Source organism: Ictidomys tridecemlineatus, chromosome 12, assembly GCF_052094955.1.
Source record: "Ictidomys tridecemlineatus isolate mIctTri1 chromosome 12, mIctTri1.hap1, whole genome shotgun sequence".
Lineage (NCBI taxonomy): Eukaryota > Metazoa > Chordata > Mammalia > Rodentia > Sciuridae > Ictidomys > Ictidomys tridecemlineatus.
In genome coordinates this window covers 89,602,231-89,629,586 of record NC_135488.1, presented here as the reverse complement: position 1 = coordinate 89,629,586, position 27,356 = coordinate 89,602,231, and the positions used below count along the sequence as shown (strand labels likewise).

General features: G+C 35.6%; 1 protein-coding gene and 1 non-coding gene across 11 annotated transcripts in view; both read right to left on the bottom strand.

Moving 5' to 3' along the window:
- Positions 1 to 27,356, bottom strand: part of Slc8a1 (solute carrier family 8 member A1) — a 360,712-nt gene that overhangs the window by 221,971 nt on the left and 111,385 nt on the right. The window lies entirely within an intron of this gene.
- Positions 4,542 to 4,615, bottom strand: Trnaa-ugc (transfer RNA alanine (anticodon UGC)). The gene has a single exon. It is a non-coding gene; the product is annotated as a tRNA-Ala (tRNA).

Sequence of the window (27,356 nt, the reverse complement as noted above, 5' to 3'; positions counted from 1 at the left end):
ATTTACTTATACCATGGACAATACATTTCTTAAAATATGCATGGAAATAAGCCCGTCACATCAAGAGACTTTCTTTAGAGGAGCACCTCTGTGGCAGGTGCATCAGCTTAGATTATTTATAACCGGTTGTTATTAGGACTGTGCCTGGTGCAGGAAATATAGTTTTGTGTTTGAGCTATGAGTTGTAATATTTAAGGTTGGTTGATTCTGGACAGTCAGATTATTTGACTGTTCAGTAGGGCAAGAAATTTTCCCAGGGAGATTTATTATTACTTTTTGTAGCAATTACAGGTATACTTGTAAATTTAGGGAGAGAAAGGCAAGTAAGCACAGTATAGGTGGTTTTAAAAATTGTTCTGCACCAATAACACAGTTTTTATAAGAAAAGCTTTCATTTCCCTCCCAGAAATATAGCAAAACTGTGCCACTGATAATTTAGTTTGTTATTATTAGGATACATTTCAGACTTTTATTTTTCAAATTTCATCTAATTTTTAAAATCTGACAGGTAATGTTGTAGGTTTTCATTGTTTACAATATAATTTCAGGTTTTTAAAAAATATCTTAATAAAAACATAGAGAGTTGATATTATCATTTTTCTCAATGACAAGTACAAGAATTAAGTGTTGTAAACATGAAGAAACAAAACAATTTAGAAAACATAACTCTTAAGCCATCTGGCCTCAAACATCAAATTTTAATCTCATGGGAATTTTCCAATCAATAACAGTTTGGGGTGTTTTTAGGGTAATATACTTTAGTGACTCATTAAAAATGTAAATAGAATTAGCTGGAGAAAATAGAAAGTAGAGTAGAAAAAGAAAAGTAGAGCTTTTCTATTTAAAAAAATATATATATATCCCAATCTTATAAAAATACAGTAGCTTTTATTGTGGGAGAGGCTGTCTTCCTAAACAATTATGATGTCCTGTTCACATGTCCACCAATATTTTCAATTTAATTTTTCCACTCTCAGGTAAACATAGATTCCTTTTGTTTGGAAGATGACTAATGTACCAGCTGTTCTTACCACTCTGCCCATTCACTTACAAATGTTCAATGGAAAAAATATTTTTTAAAAATACTTAACTCCCTTCTTTTACTCTACCCATTAAAGAAAGACCCACCTTCCAGGCAGGCCCTCGTGCCAAGCCATTTTTGGAATCTTTTTTTTTTAATGTAAAAAATTAAGAGAAAAGAATGAAGAGATTAGGATAAGAATGGGAAAAGGATGTAATTATTTTTTCCCTTTGTATTTTTATTTATTTATTTATATTGAGAACTGAAAAGAAACAGCTTCAGGGTTTGTGCAGATAACAGGTGCAGAAAGAAAGGAGGGATTTTAAGATGTATTGCTGGCACACATGACTCTTTAATCAAGAAATCAAGTAAAGGACTGACTTTTTGTATGATGCTATTGCACTGAGCTGCATATATTCTTTTAACCTTGACACTCCACTGGGGTGAGTCTACACTGGTCATATTCTCCATGAGTTATTTATGGTACTTTATCATTTCGAGAGTATATTTAGATGTTTTACCTTATTTGAACCTCAGAAACTATAGGGTAGGCAGAGGAAGTATTATACCTCCATTTTACATGGGACTAAACAACAAGTGGAAAGCAGAACAGTGCTTTCCACCTCTCTCAATCAGCTATATTGATACATTATATTTTTATACTTAATTTAACATGGACTTGCTTCAAGGACCTGCCTTATGAATTGAAGCATACAAGCAATCCATCAAAAAAGAAATTTAATGATTTATATGTTTACAATTATCCAAATATTTGGCATTTATACATGACAGAAAAATGATCAACAGCCCATCTCCATTTTTCACCTATACATTTGTGGCCAAATAGTATCTTTTTCAGCTCTCAGACTTAATTGCATCATTCAAGAATTCCTACACTGGGGAAACCCAGCTCCTTTTGTAAGGTTTCTTCCATCATCCTTTTGAAGATCTGGTTTTCTGTTTACCTAGTGATTCATGCCTATGTTTGTACACACAAACATATCATTCATTTGCACTGAACTTGAAAGTCGAAAGTGGTTGTATGTGTTAAATCCAAAAAGATCTCGAAGCCAGAGAAGTACAGCTTCTTTCTTCCTCAATACAGGCTCTCTAAAAACTGGTAATGACTGGGCCTAGTGGCACATGCCTATAATACCAGTGGCTTCTGAAGCTGAAGCAGGAGGATCCCAAGTTCAAAGCCAACTTCAGCAACTTAGAGAGGCCCTAAGCAACTCAGTGAGACCTTGTCTCGAAATAGAATACAAAAAAGGGCTGGGGCGGTGGCTCAGTGGTTGAGTGCCCCTGGATTCACTCTCCAGTATCAAAACAAAACAAAACAAAACTGGTAATGGATATTGCCTTCTTTGTCTCCACATTGTTTATTTGTTAAATGGGGATAATGAGAGTACCCCAGAGGGCACTGTGACATAGGCTAATACACATAAGTTCTAGAGCAATGTATGGCAAACATTCAATAATGTTACCTTTTATTTTTACTGTTTTTAAAATAGCCAGTGCTTCCTAAAATAGGCCTGACATGTAGTAGTCACAAACAAATGTTTATGGAGTACATATTAAATGAACCCCATTTTTGTTGTGTTATCTTAAAAGAAGTTACTTTACCAGAAAAAAAAATAATAAGACATAAGATCAACAATAATGAAAGCTGCCTCACAAGGCTATCTTGATGGTAAAATGGGATAGTATGTCAGAAATGCTTTATAAATTACTATAATGTGAAAGAAATGATAATTCCGTTTATTCTCAAATTTTATCCTCACAAATACACTGTTTTACAGATGAGATTATCTTCATCTTATAGATGAAGCAATAGGATTAGCAAGGGTTATGTAACTTGTTCAAGGTCGTTTAGATGACATGGAGGAATACACAGACCAAAATATAGGGTTTGTTTGTTTTTTTTTTTTTTTTGTCTAGAAATTTCTACTTCTAGTATTCTCTTTACTACTTCTGCTCTGTTTAAAGCTATGATCTCTCCATAATGTTGTTTATCTGTATTGTTGTGGTTGTTTTTCACAAATAGAATTTGAAAATGTTGATGAAAACAGAGTTCACATTAAAGGGATATTTTGTTGCTACCAGGAAATTAAAAAAAAAAAGAGTATGTGGCAGCAATCCAATGCCAGTAATTAACAAGTTTAATCAATCCAAAGTCCTCTTAAAAAGACTTCATCTTCCAGTTTTAGGTTACACATATTAAACTAAGCATCTTAAAATTCCACCTGAGATTAACCTTTCACATCTAATTTTTAAGGGTTTGAATGTGGGATTGTTAAAAATAGAAATGAATTACAGGAGTTCTGAGTGATTTTATAGGGATTTTTCACAAAATCAACTGGTAGAATCCTAAGGTCTTAGTAGGGGGCCCAGCCCCCGCCTGTGTGCTGGTCCCCAAAGGCAAATTTTCACATTGCAAAAAGCTCATACCAACTCTTGCTTAATCAGACAAACAGCACCACCTACGATCAACAGTTCCAGCTCTCACCCTGCTAGACTCAGGTACCACTCTCCTCTCATTCTGCCTCCAATTCTTTGCTTGTATTCATTCCCTGGACATCAAATTTAAAGTATATTATTCAGAATCTCCGTCTGCCTGTATTCTCCAGCCAACATAGAATTTCCTGACACTGAGTGACACTTTCTCAGATACTCTACTTCCCATAATTATCCTCTCACCTAACTCGGATCTTCGCTTTGCCCTCTGAATTCATGGAACCATGGTATCCCTATTGCCCTCCCTGAGTTAACTTGTTTTTGCACTTGTAAGCTGTTTCTTCCAACAGAAACACATTTTACCAAACTATGCAGCAAATTTTCCTTCCTCTGTTTGAGACCAAAGACCCACTCCCAAATGAGACAAATGTGCATGTGTTCTCAGTGTGTCCCATTCTGCCATAATTGTTCAGTATCTCACCTATACAACCTCTAGACTGTCAAGGATATCCAGGCATGCAAACCCAAAATGGAATCTAATACTCAAGCTGCGGTCTACCTAGTACAGAGTATGGAGACACTGACATCTCGGGATCTGGATATAATGCCTCTGTTAACATGAAGTCTACTGTTACACTAGCTTTGTTCACAGCCACTTTAAACCACTGGCTCACATGAAGTTTGAAGACAATGGAAACTCCATATCTTGTTCACAAGAATTGGTACCATGCCAGGTCTCCCACATCCTTTACTGAGTACATGGTAGTTTTTGAAAACTTTAAACTCAGGCCTTTATTATCCCTGTTAAATCTTAATTCTTTGATTTAGGCCAAGTATTTCAGTCTATCAAGAACATTATTCAATTTTAATCTATCATGAATACCTATAGGTTCCTCCTGATGTTTTCCAGATCTGCTTAAGTAGTATTCATCCTGTTGCTTCTTTTAGTCATTGGTAAAAATGTTGAAGACCCTAGAGCTATGGAGAAATCCCTAACATTTTATCTAAGGACTACTAATGATTTAACATTAAACCAATTATGGAAACTTTTTTTTTTTTGTGTGTGTGTGTGGTACTGGGGATTGAACCCAGGGCCTTGTGCATGCAAGGCAAACTCTCTACCAACTGAGCTATATCCCCATACCTAATTATGAAACATTTTTGAAAATGTAACTACAGATAATTAATTTCAACATCCAAGTCACATGCTCCCTTCTTATTGAGAAGAATATCAAGACTTAGTCACTTGGTTTTCTAAAACTAAAATAGAAAGTTCTTTCTATTTCTTTAGTGTAATAACCGACCAAAACTAAAATAAATAAATTTTGACATGGTATTTTAAAGAAACATATTTATTTAGTCCCATAAGAACCCCTAATTCTTTTAGTAATCTGTTTAATATTCTATATTTAAATTTATTAAGAAGAATTAGGATTTACTAATTTTATTGGAAAGAATTAGTATATTTTTTCTCTTGTTAAAATTGAAAAACATTTTCTATTATTTTTCTTCTATCATTTCATGTTTCATCACCTAACCAGGGTGGTTTTTGTTCTTTGGGGTTTATATTTATTTATTTATTTTGGTACCAGGAATTGAACCCAGTGTGTTTTACCACCAAGCTACATCCTCAACCCTTTATATTTTAAGATGCTGAGGGCCTAGTTAAGTTGCCCAGACTGGCCTTGGACTTGTGATCCTCCTGCCTCAGCTTCCTGAATCACTGGGATTACAAATGTGTGCCACCACACCTGTCAAGTTGGGTTGTTTCTCTTCCTGCAACTGCAAAGCTAAGGGCTGTTATGACTACATGATGGCCATTGGCTGAGTACATAAAGCAGTAAATATGAAACAGAGACATGGATATATAATGTCTTAATTCCGAATGTGAATGAGTTTCAACAATTCCATTGTAAGAAAATCTGGATAGACTCAGCAATACTAATTTTAGGGATTTTTATCTTGTTTCTCAGCTGCCAGTTAACTGGAAATGTCTCACTGTACTTCATTCACATCTCAGTTGTTTAAGTAATACTTACTGGCTTTGGGCTCAGCCAGTTTAGAGGTCCCTGTCCTTCTGTCTGTGGCCATCAACCATTTCAATACTTGTTAGCATTAATACCATGGAGTATGCAGGAAACAAAATTCTGGCAAGTCAATTTGGATTTTCTTTAGCAGCTCTTGTAAATGTTTTTCCAGTTAGATTGTTAGGCCATTGGCTGGAGTCAATTTAGGGCATCATCTGTGGGTCAATTAAGCCTGGCAGCCAATTTTAAGAGCTGAACATCCTGAAAAGGAGTCATACATTACCAATGCTGGCATAGAAAAGAAACAAGACAAAGTCATTTAGAATTGACCCTTTGGCTAGACAGCTTTGTGACCCTTTCTTAAAGATGAAGATCTATGAAATAAAAATTGCGCAAGATGCAGAGAAGTAGAGAGAGAACCGTAGACCTGAAGTGGTGCTGTTCGTCTCGGAAAACTTGGCACAGGGACACAGGACCCTTGAATTGCTGCATATTTGTAAGTTCTGGATAATGTGGGCAACAAATTCAACACAGAATGACCAGCTAAAATGAAGGAGAAGGGTCAATATTTATCACAGAGTCATCGGATAGGAAGAAAGGTTAACCCTTTCAGAATTTCTTCTAGAACCATAATCTATGTTGGAAAGTTCTGAGCCTGAGCCTGCCCCAACTTTCCTTCCAGCACTGCTCAACCCCAAACTTCTTGAGTGGCAATGGCTCACAGAGGCCTCTTTTCTCTTTCCCTTTCACTTCATCTTGAACTTGTGTGTTGGTCCATTTTCATTACTATTGCCTTCTAAGTGACTGCTGTTTCCTGTGCAACTGACAGCCTAACCTACCCTGGAGTCGGGCACAATCTCCAGGTGAAAATTGTATTCGTTAGATATTTTACTCTTATCAGACTGACTGCAGTCTTTTTGCTCAAAGTGTGCTTAATTCAAATAGTGAATTATAAAATATGTTAGATTTACAAACCACATTAACTCAATATGACAAAGGAAGCAAAGAAAGTCTCTACCATATTCTAGGGTTGGTATCTAAAGAAATTAATACCAACTCCAATAATTTACAAAGCACTTTCATGACTGTATTCTTATCTAGTGATACTATTAGTACTAGTAATATTATATTGCTATTTTTCCATTTCATAAACAAAGAAACTGAACTTCAATGAAGTTAAGTAACTGGGGATATTGAAATAATGACCCTAAGTACAAGGCATTTTATTTAGCATGACTGAGTGCACTAATCAATATCTGAAGCCACACCCTAGACATCTATAGCTATAAGGACAACCTACAGTCATTTTCTGACTTGGGAGATCTAAGAGGCTTCCCCTGTCACTCTCAGGAAGGTTTTCTTTATAGGAACAATAACTCCAAGGGGTCTATTCTTTGCAAAGCATGCCCAGGGTTCACAGATCTCATAGTATGACACTGGTGGCCCTCTGCCCAGTTCCTGCAATGATTCCAATCACATTCATTTCAGGACTTCACACAGAAGCCTGGATTTCAAGTGTAGATTTACATTTAGCTTCCAAGGTTCAGCTTTTCAAACAATTGAAGAAAAAATATTCTCCAATTTCTGATATATATATATATATATATATGGATTAAATTCCTTTATTTACTGCATTTATATAAACAATGAGCTTTAGAAACAGAGTGCAATTTGAGAAGAGAAAATAAGGGAACAGAGAGGATGTTAGATGGTAGCCCAGGGCATTCCTATTAACTGTCATGGGTCAGACTGGGAAAGTTTCTGATGATTGTGAACATGAGTTTGAGGGTCTGACAGAGCTTGACAATAATGCTCCCAAGCCTCAGTTTTCTCATTCCTAAAACACACATCATAATAATATCTTCTATTTTGAAGGGTTTTATGATGACTGAATGAGATAATGAAAATAAAGCACAGTGCATAGTAACTTGCACATAGTAAATGCTCATTAAATCCTAGCTCTTGCCATTAGGATGAAATAGTACTTGATTTTGAAAATATAACAAATGGAATTAAAGACATAACATTTTAAAAATTAAATATTTGGGGGAGGATACAAGACTGTCCTCAAGAAGACCAAGTAAATCATGATTTTAGGACATACTTTCTCTGGCAGGCAGATTCTGAGGCTATGACATCCCTGGTTTCTTGGTTGCTGCAGCCAGGGTCCTGCAGCCAGACAGGACTGTTTTACAGGTACTGAGTAGGTCTCAAACCAAGCACCGATAACCAAAAGCAGGACCATATTCACATACAAAATTGAAATGTTAGATCCTATGCATTTTTTAAAAAATTATAAGCATTTGTTTACTTTCTTCAGAGCAAATGAAATCCTTTTCCAAAACAGTGCTACAAAGGCCAAGTAATTTATTTTTCTTTAATTTTTATTAGTTATTGAAGGACATTAATTTGTTTCTATGTGATGCTGAGAATCGAACCCAGTGCCTCACACATGCTAGGCAAGTGCTCTACCACTGAGCCACAACCCCAGCCCCAAGGCCAAATAATTTAAAAAGAAGAAAATTATGATAAGCCCCTCTTATGGCAGGAGGGATTAGACAGATTGCTACCAGAAATCAATAAATATTTATAATAATCACAATCAACTCCAGACTTTCATCTATGAATTGAAACAGAAACTTGATTCTTACAGTCTGTGGGCTGATGCCGTGACTATATACGGTCACAGACTCCTAAGGAGAAGCAAGAGAAAGGAAGGGGGAAAACCCAGATGATACATCTCATAATTTGTGTTTATGTTCTACCACGGGGATCTGTTAACCTTGGCTAAATTCACAAGTCAGAATCATTAATCAGCTCTACTCAAGTGCGCGTAACACTTTCCATTTTAAGAAGCCACAAACTACCTTCCCTTTGGGGAATCTCACTGTTTGTCATGTGGAAGATTTTTCTTCACAGATAATACTGCTAGACAAACATCAAAGCCAGCTGGATTCCATATTCCGTGGGCTTGCCTGCCCCAGAGAGGGCAGGAGATATTAATTTTTTGTGTGTGGCTGACTTCAAGGGTGCTGTCTCCTCTGTCTTTCCTCCCCACTCTCCCTCTTTGGGTCTTTAGGGTAGAAAGACAAGTTTTTTGAAAGTGTTGAAGTACTCCTGGAAATGACCACATTTTCCTGCATTCTTTCTAGGCCCGGAAGACACTGCCAAGGAAAGTTTGAGGTCTAAGGAGCCTTGGTGAAGATATTTCCTGCCCTGCAGTTAATAAGCCATTGTTTATAGGATGATATTTTCTTGCTTCATTCCCCCGTGTAACAATGGAAAGTCATTATCTCTGGCTTTGATCTTAACATAGGAAGGGATAGCAAATTGCCTCACCTACTAGTGAATGGAAGGAAAATCTCTAGTGGTTTATGGAGAGAGGTGTTAGGGGAATACAAAGGAAAAAAAAGGAATTCTTACAAAATACCCTCATCGGTTTTATGGTCCCCATTGAAACTTATCCAATTCTCTCCCTTGTTTTTTGTTTTTTTTTCCCCTTTCCCCTCACCATCTCTTATATGTAATTTTGTGTAACAATGAGGGTCTCCTTCCATTTCCATACAGTTTCCCTTCTCTCTCCCATTCCCTCCCACCACTCGTCTCTGTATAATGTTAGTCTTTTCCTCATGCTCTTCCTCCCTGCTCTGTTCTTAGTTGCTCTCCTTATATCAGCTGATGGGGTAGACAGGGAAGATGGGAGGGGAGGGGAGGGGGGATAGTAGGGGATAGGAAAGGCAGCAGAATACAACAGTCACTAATATGGCATTATGGAAAAATGTGGATGTGTAACCCATGTGATTCTGCAACTTGTATTTGGGATAAAAATGGGAGTTCATAACCCACTTGAATCAAATATATGAAAGATGATATGTCATGAGTTATGTAATGTTTTGAACAACCAATAAAAAAAAGAAAAATAAACTTGCATAACATCAAAAAAAAAAAAAAGAAACTTATCCATCCAGCTTAGGGGGAAAGTGAATCTATGTCATCAGCTATAAGGGGAAGAAGGAGGTACAGAAAGGCAAAATCATTTGTTATCATTATTATTATTATTTGCCTTGAAGGATGTCTCTTTAAGGATTATTATTATTAGATTTTGAGTTGTCATATTAAGAGTGAACTTATAGAAGGGTGAATGTCAATCGTGAGATCTCTTTTCTCTCAGCACATACGATACTGTCCCTTTGCTAATATACAAAGCTGTCATCAATTATTTATAATTCCTTTCACCCATAGGCCCTCTGCCTGAGTTAATCTCAGCTAAAACAAGGCCATTAAAAAATAGATAACCATGGTCATGCTTATAGCTCCCATGTTCAAAATGTGTAGCCTATGATTCAATGTCAATATGAAAAATATCATAAATAAACTAATAGTGAAGTTATAATCACCCTCTCTTTCCCTCCCCCTCAAAGGACTCCAAGACTAATTTACAGTTGGGAGGCAGGGGGAACTCAGGTCTCTTCTGTATCTATTTCAAGCTAGGGTATTTTTTTGCAAATTGTTCTACTCACATTACCCTAGTTAGCCTCCCTAACAACCCAAAAATGGAATAGGTGTTAAATTATCCAACTTATGCATAAGGAAAAGAAGGCTCAGAGAACTTGAGTCACTTAACCAAAAGTGCATAGTAAGATCTAGAACCCAGAATTCACATTTTTTCCCTACCCACAAAAAAACCCCCAAACAAATGTAGTTAAAACATAAGGGTAAGGATCAATGGCCAGTGGCATGGGTTATGGGATTTCATTAGTATGTATCTGCATCCCCCTATCCTTCGTTGTTTGTACTCCAGATCTCCTAAAAAAATAAAAAAGTAGGTTTAGGTATTCTCTTTCACATATCTCCATCAAATGGATTGGGAGGCAACTTGATAGAGCTAATACATTCATGGACTCTTCCCAAGAAATCCCAGAGACAGGTATTTGTCTGTTTATACACAGAATCATTGCCTGACCCGATGGATGTGAAACACAGAGTAACATTGGGGGCATCCACAAATTTATTAAAGATTCAAAACAAACCTCCAGAAAAAAAAAAAAAGCTAAGTTATAGAAAGAACTCATTAAAGCCAAAAGTTACACAGACAATGACAGAAGTTACTTCCAGCTCAGGTGAATAGGTAAACTTTAAAGAAAGGATGGAACAAATGAATAGAATTTGGATATGGAAAAGGCCTAAAGCTATGTTGAGGTGTGTGCTTGCGCATGTGTGTGTCTGTGTGTGTGTGTGTGTATATAATTTTTTAAATTTTAGACTGTAAATTTTGCACAAGGGAGACTAATCTGGCTAGGAATAGGCTTGTAGAAGGAAGAACTGGGTAAATAAACTTTTTAAAACGTTATAATCTAAATCCAGCATTTAAGGTGAACGAAGGTAGTAGTAGAGAGAATAAAGACAATAATCTTCTCCTTCCTGGCCTGACTCACATACAGAATCCGTGTAGAAACCGATCATTCCACGCAGTGATAATCAATCCTATCAATTGCTTTGTGAAGGATCAGAGATGATATACATTTAAGGAGGTTTTTTTCCTTAAGAGTTGAACCAACAAAAATATAAACTAGCCATTTTCAAAAAAGCTCATCATTACCCCCTTACATTTTCATCTTTCTTATTTACCAGACCTAGTTTCATCAGTGTAAGAGAGAAAGGTAATTCCAGAGCAATAAATCTTCCATGGAGAGTGCTCTACCTCTGGCTGCTTGATAATGAATTTAATCAGTCGGGGGAACAGCCCTGTCATTATGGATTAATCACCAAAGGTTCTGTTTTGGTAAGTTAATTGATGCTGTGTTTGCAACTGACGGTGGTCACAAGACATACTTGATATTTTAAAGAAATTTAGAGATAGAAGGAACGCTGAATCAGTTAATTAACAACCATAAGACACAGAAGAAAAAAAAAAAAACAACAGAAAGCCTAAGAAAGTTATAGAACACCATAAACTCAGATACCAGTATCTTCAACTTTGATGAATTCAAGACAGAAATGACTCAAAAGACTGCCAACATTTATTTTTCTGTTGATTTGTTTGTTTTCATTTATAATCAAACTAGGGAATTTTAAGACTGCAGGGTCTGCCACACAAGAGATTTTCCTAACAGACTTCCTTGCAATGTATACATTTAGCAAAGGACACCTTGTTTTAAAAGGAATATCTTCATTGGATAGTTTTTAAAGGATTTTTTAGAATTTTATTTTTTAGGGGTACTGGGGATTGAACTCAGGGGCACTCGACCACTAAACCACATCCCCAGCCCTATTTTGCATTTTCTTTAGAGACAGGGTCTGACTGAATTTCTTAGTGCCTCACTTTTGCCGAGGCTGGCTTAGAACTCATGATCCTCCTGCCTCAGCCTCCTGAGCCTCTGGGATTATAGGTGTGCACCACCACCATGCTCAGCTTTTAAAAGATTTTATATGCTGTATTTTCAACATGGCATCCAATACTAAAACATCCTTATTAAACTTTCATGTATAACATATGATTCCAGGATCATTATCACAGATTGAATTAAATGAAATTGGTTGAGTGTTCTAGTCAATTATCCTCTTAAAAAGCCTCATATATTTCAGGGAACTTGAGCTCTATTCCCCAAGAAACTGAAGCAACTGAAAGATTCATCAACTCTATGAAGTCAGGCGTTTAGGTTTATAGTTGGACTCCGTCAGTAGTATATTTAGAATTCTGAGTAAAGAGGCTGACTTTCAAACTTAAAAGTTTCTCCCAGTGTACATTTTCTCCCACATCCTTATCATTCTATTTTGCAGTCTTGCTGATTGCCATGCAAGCATGTGATTTAACTGTTAACCTAGTATTTCTTGGCAGCCCCGAGTATGTAACAATGTATAAGGTAAGTACTTCATTTCTTATGTAAACTGACCTATGCCAATTTCATTTTTCAATATTTTGGTAAATCATCCTATTCCCTTGGGATTAGAGGTAGGAGTAGCGTTGGTCTCCTCTTATCACTTCTCTACCAAGTAGTCTGCTCTATAAAAGCAACTCTGAGGGTAAATATTGCTAAGCCTTAAATGTTCATTTATAAGTAATCACAAAATAGGCATTGTAACCAAGGGAAGTCCCACCCTGTGTTGTGGGACCCTGTGGCATATGCCTCATGAGAAGTGTTCATGTGGAGGCAGTTGCAATCATCTCACAACAGGAGCAGCCAGACATGCAGTCAAGTTAAGTGGCAGAGTCCCCCATGTAATAGAAAATAAGGACCAATAACACTTTGACTATGACTATTATTAGATTTAAAGGTGCTGGCAAGTTGGCCTAGCAGGTTTGATGCTCTCTCTGGCCAATCAAATAATCCAAACATCTCATTTCCAAAATGGATGGTTCATACATTTCCTATGATAATTGCCATGCCTTCCATTATGGTATGATAGGTAGAATTCTGAGTTGACTCTGCATGACCCATGAACCTGTGTAATTTCCTACTCTTGACTGGGAACAGTACTTGGAACTTAATTCTTATCCAATAGAAAATGGCAAAGGTGATGAGATGTCAGGTCAATTATAGCAAAGGTGAAGATAGTGTGGTATGATGAAAGTCCCTATCCATTTTTTTAAAATGTTTTTTTGAAAGAAAACATCAATAAATGCAAATACTTTTAAAAAATTGAAAATGAATAAATAAATAAATGCAAATACTTAAAATCTGTTTTGTTAATTTACTCCAATATCAGCGGTTCACCCATTGGGAGAGCTTGTTAAAACATGAATTGTTGGACCTTTTCCTCCAGAGTTTCTGATTTAGTTTTGAGGTAAGCCTAATGAATTTCTAAGTTCCCAAGTGATGTTGATGCTGCTGATATATGGAGCACTGTTCTAGACCTAGTTAGTTTCTGTTTCATTAAAAATGTTTAGCTAACATATATAACTTAAACTCTTTTTAAAAATAAATCTATTAAATTTCTCAGGCTAAATTTAACATAAACACACATTCACTATATAAGAACATGAGAATTCATTCGAATATTTTGTCAATAGGGGCCACTCAAGAGTTTGAGTTTGAGATTTGAAAACTGATAAAATATTTTAAATCCAGTTTATATAACTTGATGCCACACATGATTTTGTGACACTGTAATTGCCTTATAATATCAAGAATAAGTGTCATGCAAACTTTTATTTAATATTTTCAACACGATTAGTGTTTTGTGGTTCTTAAAGCACTCTTTGTTGTTCCACATCAATGGCAATGCCAAGAGGTTAGATGGGTATGTCTGTACTCAATTTCCCCTATTACAAGGCTGAGGCTTGAGGATGCAGCCATCCTGATACATTGCAGAAGTTAGACTCAAATATATGCAAAGGATTCCAGGCCTTTCCTTCAAAGTCTATTCCCACAACAGCCTTGAAAAAAGAATAAAATAAAAATCACTTTTGACCCTAAGAACTGGTATAAAGGGTATTAATGTAGGCAATAATGTTTGGATGCATGGTTTATTTAATTTCTCCATGAAACTCTTTTAGTCTTCACAAGGAACTTTCCACAAGGAAAGAAAAAAGAAAACAAATCTGTGTCATCCCACATTTTTTTTAACCAAGGGCTACCGCATAGATGCTTGGATAGTTGTCAAGGTTTGACTAAAATCATCACTAATTATTCAGCACCAGTGGGTTCTGCCAGCTGCACTTGAAGCACACTTTGTCATCCTAAAGCAAAATAAAGTAACTAAGGCAAGTGAAGAGTGCCTGAATTATTTCCTTGCCATACTCACTGGGATTTCACTGACTAAACTTAATACAAATTCCTGGGCAGTGAGGGTCCACGTTGGCTCTGAGTGGGCTTTGTACAATTTTAGGAAAGAAGAAATTACTTGCTAATTTGGCTGCATTTAGATCTGGCCTCTCCACTAAAATGAGGGTTACCAGGTGTCCTACTTCTTTAGGGAATGCACTACTTTTCACAAATTACCCTGTGTATCTGACCCAAAGTAGGGCAGTAAAAATGCCTCTTTTTGCGTCACATGCCAGATTCTTCTCCTCCCTGGGCCTTGTCTCACTGAGTATCCACACCTTTCAGTAACTGAGTTAGAAATTTTTCCCAGAATGAAGAAGTTCAGAATCCATAAGTCCCACCAATTTAGTCTCATAAATTTCTACATTTCCTATAGCATAATGTGACCACAGAGAGAAAACTTTGCACCTCATAGGTGAATCAAGCTCTCTAGGTTATGTTAACAACCTTGGATTATTGCTCCAGTCAACAGAATCCCGAGGCCCTTACCCATCAACTACATGCCCTACCCGCCCCACACCCCAAAAACACACACACTGAGATGGAATGAACCTTTCCATTTCTCTGTCTTTCCATAATTTTCCTTTCCAGCTACTCATACAAAATAGTAGCAGGCTGTCTAGTATCTTAGAGACTCCAGGGAGACAAACTTCATGATTCCTTCCTCTTCTTACATATCTCCATGCATTTGTTTTTTATAATAGATTTTTCCATATTCATTTATGAAAGAAAATTGAAAATCCTATTAAATTTACAAAGTTGTGGTAAATGTTCTTTCCAATTGGTTCCATTCTTCATGCCTCCATTCAGTTATTTGAAGTCTCCTTCACAGTCCCAGGCACTAACACATTTCTCTGTTATAGCACTTGCATTGTAACAGAATAATTACTAGTTTACTTATCAGCCTTCCTCTCTAGACTGTGAGTTCATCAAGATAGGCTAACACCAATGGCCTGATAGTTGTGAGTTCTCAGTACAACTTGACAATAGGTCATGCCTAACCAATATCAATGACAAATTTTGTGCTATTCATGTACATTGAGTAGGTGTACCTAGTAGATTGTCCTAAGGTATAGCTGGATAGCAGAATTTCACAGTTACCAAGGGCAAGAATGTTTATTCTCAAACCTGTGTATGTCACTTTTTTGTGGTTATATAATTTGATTAAATATGATAAAGGCCAATGATGAATGAGTATTTTAAAAGATATATTGTCCTATGAAAACCAAGTAGAATGCTTTGTAAATACTAGTAATTACTCTTTAAAAACTAATATTGTTTTGTTTAAATCCCTATTTTGCTATGGGCAAGACTATTATAAAGAATTGGGGTAAACTGGATGAACTTACCATTTGATTGCCTTGCAACTATCTTAAAAGAAATTGAAACAGAAACTCATACACAATAAGTGTTATCTGAGTAAATATAAAAACAGAAGTTTGTAAATGATGGATCCTTAATGAAGAATTTTAATTGTTATTCTAAAATATAATGAATAAAAGTACATTTACACATTTTAATTCAAATTAAATTTGCATTTATTTTTAAATTATTTAAAATTGCTGCTTTGACACTTTTGTTGACTACCAGGCATGCAATAAGAGGCATTTAATAATTCTATTATAATTATTTTACATCCTTCTTGATTAACTCATTCATTAGTTTATTTGAATAAGTATTTTATAATCCTATGCTTTATTTTCTTTTGCATTACTTAATGAAGGATTTATGTCTTATAGTATTCATATAAATGTGGGATATAGTGCCTGGCACACAAGGGGTACCTAATGATTGAATAAATAATGAATGTTGACCTATTATCCCTTATTTTGATTCTGCTTTTAAAAGAGTCTCTTCTTTTGACACTTTCTCTTCCCCAGAAAAATGGGGGGGGAAAGATGACAGACATTTGTAGGTAACCAATAAAAGTCACAGAGAAGATATTCACAAATTCTACACATTCTTTTCATATTTTAGAGCAGGTTGTGTTTGTATATCTTAATTGGCACTTAATAGATTTAATTCTTCCAGATAAATTTGATGTGATTTTTGTCCTAAGTTAGACAGTAAATAACAAAGATTCAATTTTAGAATTGCTTATATCCTCCATCATGTTGGTAAGAAAACTTGCCACTAAATACTGTCCTTAAAAGATTTGGTGATTGTTGTTCTGTTTCTTATCTTGGTAAAGTAGAGCTTTGCTCAAATTTAGTATAAAACAAGGAATGATAATAATAACCATATTTGTCTTATGACAAGGCCTGTGTCAAATACTTAAATGTGCATCATCTCTCTAGATGTACAGCTCTGACAATTTCCCATTCGATGTAGATAATATTATTATCCCCACTTTACAGACAAGAAAATAAAATTTTAAAGAGGTTAAACAATTTGCCCAAGGTCCTGCCAACTAAGTATACTTATTGCCCCTTTCATGAATCTGTGTGGTGGATTTTGTCAGTTTTTTTTTTTTTTGACAAAACACTATTCAGCAAAGGGTACAGGCATAGGATTCAAAGATGGTACTGAGATGTCCCTGATATGGGGAGATGGTCATAATGAATAACATCTATAAACATTACTCTCAATAGCAACTTTAAAGACACAAAAAAGGTATTCCTATATCCAGAAGTCAACTTTAGGTCATTTACAGAACTAGTGATAGGCATCTCTGACCCTATTACTCATCAGTGTATTACAAATCATTTGTCATTTTATATACTATTTATAAATGTTAAGTATTATTGATGTGTTCACTCTTTATTACATTTATTAGAAGGTGCCTTGATTTGCTCTGCATATTACTAAGCACAATTTTCCAAAGATGGTTGAAATTTGATGAAAATGCAAGAGGGAGTCTACTATGAAAGAGAACTGCCAATTGTGAGGATAACAGACAACAGTCTCTAATTTAAATTTTTTAAAGAAGGTGCACTAGACTTCAACATCATTATCATTGAAAAAAGAATATAGAATATAAAATTTAATTCTCCTATAAATGACAAAATATATTCACTTGGACCTCATTTCATCTCCTAAATGGTTTCTACTTTGCTTATTTCTTCACAATAGTATGGCTGTATGTTGTATGATCTTTTATGGGACAGTCTAGGCTTTAAATCTTATAGCAGGGAGCTTTTGAAATAAAGTGAGACCATAAGTTCAAAGACTGGTCAAAAATCTTTTGAAAACAAAATTTATTAAAAACCCTAATTTCTCATTGATTTCACTTTCATGCATTAAAAAATGTATTAGGTTTGACATTTTTACTCCTATTACCTCTCCTTTTACAATTACTGTCTTTATTCTGTTGTGTGAGCAGAACAGTTAGAAACTTACTTCTACAGATTAACAACTGTTACTTATATAACATATGTAATTTCACAAGTTGTAATCAAGATCAAGTTCCTTTCCCAATGCCCACCTCCAGTTCTCATGTTTATCTACTTCTTCCAAATTGATACAGTACTTCTTAGCAAAAGAAATTTATGCTCTAAAGTAAAAAATGCATGTCACTGTTTGACTCCTATTGTATTTTAAAGATCATTGCAAATAATGTGGTTATTACTTACCATCACCTAAGGACAAATGTTCCTACATATTATTGCAAATAAAATTTTTTATTTGTGCTCCAAAAAAATTCTATCATGTGTTTGAAAAGAGTATTTAAGAACATGGAAGATATTCATGATATAATTAAGACAAAGACTATGATTCTAATTTTTTGGGGTGGGTGTAAGTTTACATGTACCCATGCACCTACATAGAAGGATTAGAAGGAAACACATGGAATTGTTAAGTTGTTACTTATTATTACTGGATTTGGAAGTGATTTTTGAAGGTGAATTTTATTATTTTAGTTCAAATACTTTTCAGATTTCATAACTTTCACTTATCCTTCCCCCCAAAAAATTTAAAATGAAGGAAAATATATATAATTTTAAAAGAAGAGAAAAGTCAATATGCCTCTATAGAAGAGCTGGATTCCTTTCCTTGGCTCACACTAAAGTGTCTATGGCAAACCTGAACTTGACCTTGGTTAAAGATCTGATTTTATTAGATAAGATTTGATAAGTAATTGAAGTTATTCAAACTTGCCCAAGAACAATTCATGAAACATAAATCCTGTAATTTAGATTAGGTTTTAAAATAAACTGACAAAAGAGGTACTGAGCAATGAAACTAATCTTTTTTTACAAAATAATATGTTGGGTCTAATAAGGTCTAATCAAGCAATCAAAATCAGGAAAAAACTGAAAAGGGAAAATAGTATAGTTTCTATCTGAAGATTTAATAAATATCTGTAGAAAAAGACAATGTTCATGTAAGAAAACAACATCCAGGTTGAACAAAATAGGTTACCCTGTATTGGTGGGGCTTTAATGCATAAGTTGGCTAATTTTCTTTTTCTGTTGCTTTGTGAGTTTTATCACTTGGTATAAATAACAAATCTGTCAAATACCATGGATGACAAACACTGTCATCTTGGTTATCTTCTGTCTTCAGCATATGGTTGTTTTATCGCAATAGAACACTTTCCAAACAATTATCTTTAAACTTCCCCATAATGTACACTTGAAAAAGGAGGCTGGAATCCCACAAGTAACTTTCATCCAGAATACATAGAGGCCAAACTGCATTAGCGCATATGCCATAGCAACATTTATGAAGATCCAAATAACTGATGGTTCATTGGAAACAAATGTGTTCCAAATGTCTGTTTCATAGAGTGGACCTCAGGTCCAACCTCTATCTTTGCCTTCCCTTTGACCTTGTTCATGTTTATTCTATAATAATAATTACTTGAATATTCTCTCTGTGTGTGTATGTGTGTGTGCAAGCCTTCTCTTTAGAGAAATATTATATTTGCAAGACCACCTTTATTTTAGCTTCCCATTCTTGCTGTAGGTTGAAAAGCAGTAAAAGGAAATGAGAGTGGAATTGATATCAGGAGGGAAGGATGGGAGACATAAGCTTAAGAACAGGCTGAAGTGTTCAAAACTCATATACTTCTTCCCTGTTTTTGTAAAGATAACTGAAACCAAATATAAGACTTTGTAGCCAAACTCTGTTACATTTAGCTATGCTAATTTTGCTGAATTAGGCTCTTACCATCAGGATACTTACTTAGGGTACTTAAGAATTGAGACCCATGGGGCACTAGATAAGGTCATTTATTATCTCTGTTAAGTAATTTGGTCAAATTAATATATGTGTATAGATGAAATCCAGATTCTAGGAAGCATATCAGATTGACATATCTAAATTATTACTTAAAAACAAATGATTCATTTTTTGAGAGAAATATTGTGAAAAATGTTTCTTTTTAGGTCAAATACATAAATGTGTTTATGTGTTTACCACTGATGAGTAGAGCCACTTGGAAATCATCACCTGCTTTAGGGATTAGAACGCTACATTTGAGAACATAATTAAATCATGAAAGTACTTACACATGAATTGCCACAAAATATGGAAGTCATTCAGAAATGTTTTATGGATCACATTAATTAGATATGTCCCCAGTAAATATAAAGCATATATTTGTTGGTGCAAAATGTGTTCTGACTTCACAGAAGATGGTTAGGTAACCAATATTTGAATTCTTATTCTACAGTATGGAAAAAATGACTAATGATAGAGAAAATATTGACAAACACCTTTCAATAGTGACTTCAAGTTCATAGACAGTATAGTATTATAAATAGTTATGTCACCTTGGTAAAGGTTTTTGTTAAGTTCACTGCTTTCTGGCAATTTTTGTGGGACATTTTCTTTTTCTAATTTTCCTCTTTTGTTCAAAAGCTTGCACTGATTCACATGTTAACCCAAAGTCATCATCACTCTTTTGGTGAGTCACAAAGCAAAGAGAACTCCAGCATGTTTTTTGAGTTTTAACAATCAAAGTGATTTAGAAAGAAAAAGAATTAAAATAAAGTCTTGAAGAACTTAGTCTCCAAATCAGGGGTATCATTTATAAAAGAATAAAAGAATAAAACCAGACAAGAAAGTCATTTAAGACTTTAAGTTAATTATTAAGTACTGAGTGAATCTAAGAAATGATGAGGCCAAATTTTATAAAACAAAAAGTGGTCCCTAATCACATTATATTAGAGATGTGGATTTTTTTTTTTTTTTTTAGTGTCGGAGAATTGAACCCAGGGACCCTGTTTTAGTCAACTTTTTTACTGCTGTGACTAAAGGACCTGATCAGAACAACTATAAAGGAGGATTATTTGGAGGGCTAATAGTTTTAGAGGTCTTAGTCTATAGAAGGCCAGTTCCATTCCTCAGGGTTAAAGGCAGAACATCATGACAGAAGAGTATGTCAGGGAAAGCAATTCACATGGTGATCAGAAAGCCCAGAGAGAGAGTCTCTACTCACTAGATACAAATATATATACCCTATAGCTATGCCCTCCAATGAACCATTTCCTCTAGCCACACCCCACCTGTCTCCAGTTACCACTCAGTTAATCCCACCAGGGATTAATTCACTGATTAGGCCAAGGCTATGACCCAACCGTTTTTCCTCCAAACCTTCTTGCATTGTCTCACACAGAGCCTTTGGGGAACATCACATCTAAACCATAATAGGATCTTAACCACTGAGTCACATCCCCAGCCCTTTTTATATTTTATTTTGAGAGAGGTTCTCACTAAGTTGTTCAGGGCCTTGTTAAATTACTGAGTCCAGCATTGAACACACCATCTTCCTGCCTCAGCCTCTGGAGCCGATGATTACCGGTACGTACCAACACACTCGCTGAAAATGTGGATATCTCCTGCAGGTTTTTGTTTATTTGCTCTCTCTTGTGTGCGCTCTCTCTCTCTCTCTCTCTCTCTCTCTCTCTCTCTCTCTCTCTCTCTCTCTCTCTCTGTAGTGTTTACAATGATGGCCTTAAGTTTTACCTAAAATACTCCTATCTTATCTTTGATCACGTTGATAGAATTATTCAGTGGAGGCCCTGTGAGTAATCAATTCTGGAGATCAATAATTGGTAATGCAGAGAAAATTTTTCCTCTTTATGTTGTAGATTCCCAAGAGGGTGTTCTGAATCCTATATCCCCAATCTCCTGGTAAGTGTCCTATGTACAAAGAGGGTGATCTGAACATCTGATTCTGAAACTCTTTATGCCAACTTAAAACCATTAGTTCTCAATATTTCCTGTTTATGATCTAATAATTCAAGTTTCTAGGATTTTCCTTGACCTGATAGACACAAAAGATATTTAAATGTATTCATGGTTAAAGGTGGGTTTTAGCATGATTAATACTGAGGTTATAAAAATCCTTCTGTCAATTGCCAAAAATTCCAAGTCTACCACTTAGACAATTTTTATTTCCCACCAGTATTGACTTATGGTCCATGCCATGCAACTGAGAAGCAAGCAGTACATTCCCTCAGTGTTCTTCCTTTCCTAACTACTATGTCAGTGTCAGGGTCTCATTCCTAGGTGTGAGGGATCAGAGAAGAGTCTAAATAAGAGAAATCTTTCTCCAGTTTTTAGAAGGAATGCTTGCAATTTTTCTTCATTTAAAATGTTGGCCTTGGGTTTAGCATGTATAGCTTTTACAGTGTTGAGGCATGTTCCTACTATCCCCAGATTTTCTAGTGTTTTGAGCATAAATGGATGCTGAATTTTGCCAGATGCTTTTTCTGCATCTAATAAGATAATAATGTGATTCTTGTCTTTAAATCTATTGGTGTGATGAATTAAGTTTATTGATTTCTGTATGTTGAACCAAACTTGCATCCCTAAAATGAACCTCACTTGATCAAAGTGCACTACCTTTTTAATATGTTTTTGCACATGATTTGCCAGTATTTTATTAAGAATTTTATTATCTATGTGCATCAGAAATATTGGTCTGAAAGTTTCTTTCCTTGATGTGTCTGGTTTTATATCAGGGTAATACTAGCTTAGTAGAATGAGTTTGGAAGGGTCCCCTCCTTTTCTATTTCATGGAATAATTTGAGGAGTATTGGTATAAGTTCTTCTTTGAGGGGCTGCTATAACTCAGCTGAGAATCTCTGGTCCTGGGCTTTTCTTGGTTGGTAGACTTCTGATGACATCTTCAATTTCATTGTTTGAAATTGATCTGTTTAAATGTTGTTATGTCCTGATTCAATTTGAGTAGGTCATATTGCTCTAAAAATTTTTGATGCCTTCAAGCCAAGCTATGAAGCCAACCTAGGTGCCCTAAAACAGATGAATGGATAATGAAAATGTGGTATATATACACAATGAAATAGTACTCAGCCATGAAGAAGAACTGGACTACATAGCGTGTTTGCAGCAGGAAGTCAAGAGCATGCATAGAAAGTTTAATATTTTCAGATGCTGTTTAGGTGACAGATTCAGCTCTTTTCTCCTGTCCTTTTCATTGACATTCCCCAAAAGGAAGATTCTGTTCAACTATCACTCAACTTAGAATCATATGACTATTCATCACTTTTGATTCTTTTGTAACTTTTCAATTGTATGAAAGGTATTATATTAAATGGGGCTGATTCACCTCAGCTCCAGAATCTGTGGCAATTTTTCACATGCTAATTATTCTAAATAGTTACTGGAGCATAATTGTGATACAAGTGGTTATTCAAGTGTGGCCCCTGGAGCAGCAATATCAGGAATAACTTGAGAATTTGTTAGAACACCAACTCTCAGACACTCCCCATGCCTATGAAATCATTAATTCTGGAGATGAGGCTCGGCAATCCAAGTTTTGACAAACTTCAATGTAATTTAATACCTGTTCAAATTGGAGAACTACCAAATTATCCCAGAAATAGATCCTGCTGCTGAGGGCTACCATTTGTACATAAGCATGACCGCCTTAGTTTCTACCAATTTTTTGAACAGTCTGACACACAACATTCATTCTAGTAGAATTTTAGCATCAGAGCTCAGTGCCCATTTTACTAGCTTCTTAAGGAAATGAGAGGAAAATTTCTTGAAAGATGTGCAACCACTTTGACAGAATTTTCTTGTCTTATCCTGCCATTTCTATTCTCAGGTAGAAAATTTTCTGAAAGGGCAAACTGTAAATCCTAGAGCTCCCAAATGGCACTTTGTAGATTTATCTTGAGGCAAGTCTAGCATGCTGTGTTGCTGTTTCTGGAAAGATTATTGATAAGACAGATTGTTTTATGGAAGCTATTTTTATTTCCTTTTCTTTTTTCCAAGTAGGAAAATGTTGCTCTCAAAAAGGGCTCTTCTACTAATCCTTCCTGGAAAGTATTATATTTCATATGCATATAATAGATATTTTCACATACCTATATTTCACCTATGTATGTGTATAGATACACCCAATCTGGGTGAAAAGCCTACTTTGAAGAAAATCAGTTTGTTTAATATTTAGCAAGGCAAGGAGATGCTGGTGTGTCACTATTGAATACATAGGGAATATATACCCTTTTGAAAACTGCAGAGCTTGGAACTAGAAATACTTCCTGGAAGCTACAGTCTTCTTTTTTTTTAGAAAATCCAATTGTTATGGCTAATGGTAAACAAGGAGCTTACAGCCCAATTTCTCTCCTTCTATTCAATGTGGGGTAGTCATAAGCCATAACGAACTTGACACCATAAAATCTTCTCCTGTCATCCCCCAAGGATCTATAAGAGCATGATGTTTCGTGTTCTTTCTTTCCTAGAGTCTTTCTTTCAAATTTTTCTGGGACTAGGAGATCCCTGAGCAATCATCCAGCCCCCACACTGTAGAACTCTTCTTCACCCTAGACTCTTGAATTATAGAGGAAGTTTAGGGAGGACTGAAATCAAACACCTTCACTTGGGAGATGACAAAGTGAAGTAAGTAGACGAAAATGTTTATCCACATCACACAGCGATCGAGAGCCAGAGCTCCACCTCAGGGGGAAGCACCCTCAACCTCATGTCTCCAGCCTCCATTTCTATCTATGTCATTGACTAAATGCCCTGACCCCTGGACAGGGCACACAGAAATAAACCAAGTTCTCCACGATCAAGTGCAGCTTCATGTCTTCTCAGTCCCCAAGTAGAGACAGCAAAATGCTAGTTGTCTTCTTCAAAGAAACAAATCCACATACCTGAAGTTTGTTTTAATCGTAGCTTTTATCATAGAATTTCAGGGAAGAGAGCTCAAGAGGTCATTTTATCTACCCCGTACAACTGGACATTACTGAACAGAGAACAAGACATCTAGGAACCTCCTCCCTGACTAAAGATTTCCAAGAAAGGACAAGAAATATCTGGTGAGTTAGGGCGCATGAGTGTTTAGGCTCATTTACTGATAAGCGTGAGCAAAATGAAATCGCCCTATGAATCTAAGTAATGCCATGTGGAATCATGGGTGTATGAGGCTGGCATCAATTGTCTTAACACAGTGTAGCTGCTAAAGACCTACCAAATTTGCTTTTGTGCTTTTGCTAAAAATGTCTTTGAAATATCCATACCTTTCCAAGATTTTGTAAGATACAACTTTTCCCTTTTTCACATAGCCTCTTATTTATTAGTAATGAAAGCTGATGATCACAGTATTTAAGGAAAAGATAAGAAAATGAAAAGAAGGACAAGGGCATCATCATGGTTAGGAATTGTAGAACAAAGGAGGGCTTTGGGTATTAATGTCTACAGTAAAGTGATATGTATTAAATTGCTTTTCACTGGGTTCACTTATTTTTCCCTTGCATGGATTTAAATACTTATTGTTTATGCCCTGTGAGAACTTTATAGGTTACAACACACAAGTAAAATGCAAACTATTTTGATGGCACAAGTCAGTAGACAAAAGAGATGCCTGAGAAATGTCTTGTCAATGTTAATACTGACTGAATTTTATCATTCTTTCATCTTTATCCCAGATACATATGCTAATATTTTTAAACATTTGATAATTCTTTTTAGCAGAGTTGTAAAATGTTACAGAACAAAATCATAAAATCCAAAACATAAAAGTTAATGGCATCTCTGTTATTTCTGTAAATTCAGAAAGTATATTGTTTAGGACAAACATCCAACCTCACAGCTGCATATTATTTAGTTTGGAAAAAATAGCAACAACCATCTAAATGGCCTGTCATGCTTTGGAGTATTTCTCAGAGTATGTGCATTAAGATACCCAGCAATATTTGCTTATGGTCATTATCTGGCATCATAATATAACAAAAAAAATCTCACAAATACAATTTGTAGGTTGATTTATAGGAACAGGGAAGGACTGCTATGTTCCCAATGTCTACCTGCCCGCTTTAGCTCAGTATTTTTTAAGTCCATTACAACAATCTGTAGAGTCATTTACAGTAAAAGATTATTACATTCTTATTTCCATTAAGAAGCCTTAATTTTGGGTATGCTATTTAATTTACCTAAATTCTTTCCAATTCCATATGAACCCATGTAAAGATGCTCCTAGCAAAACTAATTAGGGAGATACCTACATAAGATAAAGAAATGAAGATCTGGAATGTTACCCCATGTGTTCATTGTTAAAATTCAGCTTATAACAATTAGATACTATAGCTGAAAAGAAAAATGATTTTATTTATGTATGGGATTTGTCACAAAAGAACAAAGGAAACCCAAATTGGCTAAATCAGTGATAATCAAAACCCAAACCACTTAAATCAACTAAAATAATTTAGAAATTTGGCTTTCATATTTATGCATATTACCCCTGTGCAGGCAATGGGTTATTGCAGGTATCTCACCAGAATCCCTGAGAACATGACTAGGTTATTCTAAACCTGTGGTGGTCTACCGGGTAGGTGACATGTGGCAAAGTGTGAACACATTCTTGGTTGTCACAATTTGAGGGATTCCCAGGAGTGTGACTCAGCATCCTACAATGCACAGAATAGCCCCACAACAGTTTTCTGGGTAAAATATCAACATTTCAAAAACTTAGTTGTGAAACCCTATGGTAAATACTAAGGACAGGATGTCAATGCAGTTGCAACATATTATGCAAATCGTCTCCCTTGTAGGGTACAGAGTTGGGGCGGGTGTACAGCCATTCTAAAGACAGCTATTTGTTCCAGTTTGGGTGTTTCTGCCCACTAAACTGGTAAAGTATCTGCCTTCTCTAATGCAGATTCATCATGGCAGTGAAATTTGTTTTATTTAAAATATGGTGTATATTCTTTTTAGTGTTCTTCATGATTTTTCTGAAACAGAATTTTAATAAAGCAAATGACAGTTCATTTGATTGAGTTTCTGCTACACTCTTGGATAAGATTATAGAGAGCATACATTGAATGCCTACTGCATATTTGTTGATTTTTGAGGGGAAAGAAGTTTGGGTGCTTTGCTCCTGTCTTCCTTGTTGGAGAACTGTGACTGCATTTTTGCTCTTTTTCTAGTATGTATAGAATGCCTGTTTCCATGGTAACCACGGATTTAGCACAATATGTTATTTTCTTCCTTCTTTTAAAAAATTAGTTTCAATTCCTGCCAAGAAGGAACATATTAATCTACTCATTATGCTATCTTAGGGAAGTTGAAGGCCACGGAAATTGTCACTTATGCAAAAACTCCCAGAGGTCAATTGTTTGTATCTTTCATGCCACGAACTCTATCCCAGTCCCAGAAAGGGAAATGGGACACTGATGTCAGAGATTCTGAAGTGAATGTGGTAAGATCTCTCTTCTTTTCCACAAGGTCCCCCAGTAGAAAGTGAGGCCTCAAACTCTCTGGAAGAAGACCGTATCGACCTACACAAACTAAGGCTCCTAGTGCATACAGTTTTTAAAGACTGCTGATATCCGGAAAACAGGAACTAGCTAGACGATCCTCTTCAATACAAAATTTACCTTATCTTCTTAACTGACCCTACCAACCAACAAGTAAAAAGCACATTGGGACATCTACTAGAAAAAAATAGGAAAATCTTATTGAAGAAATCAAAATAAACAATTGTGATTCATAAAGTCGTGCTTGAGTCCCCTGTCTAAATTCTTCCTTCTGTTAAGTAAATTAGGTCAAATCTGACCCAGCCCTTCTATTCAGATCACATATTGCCTATAAACACACCTGTCTAGAACTGTGTGCAGGCCCATCTTACCACAACAGTCTGTGCTCCCCTGACTTTTTAATAACTGACAC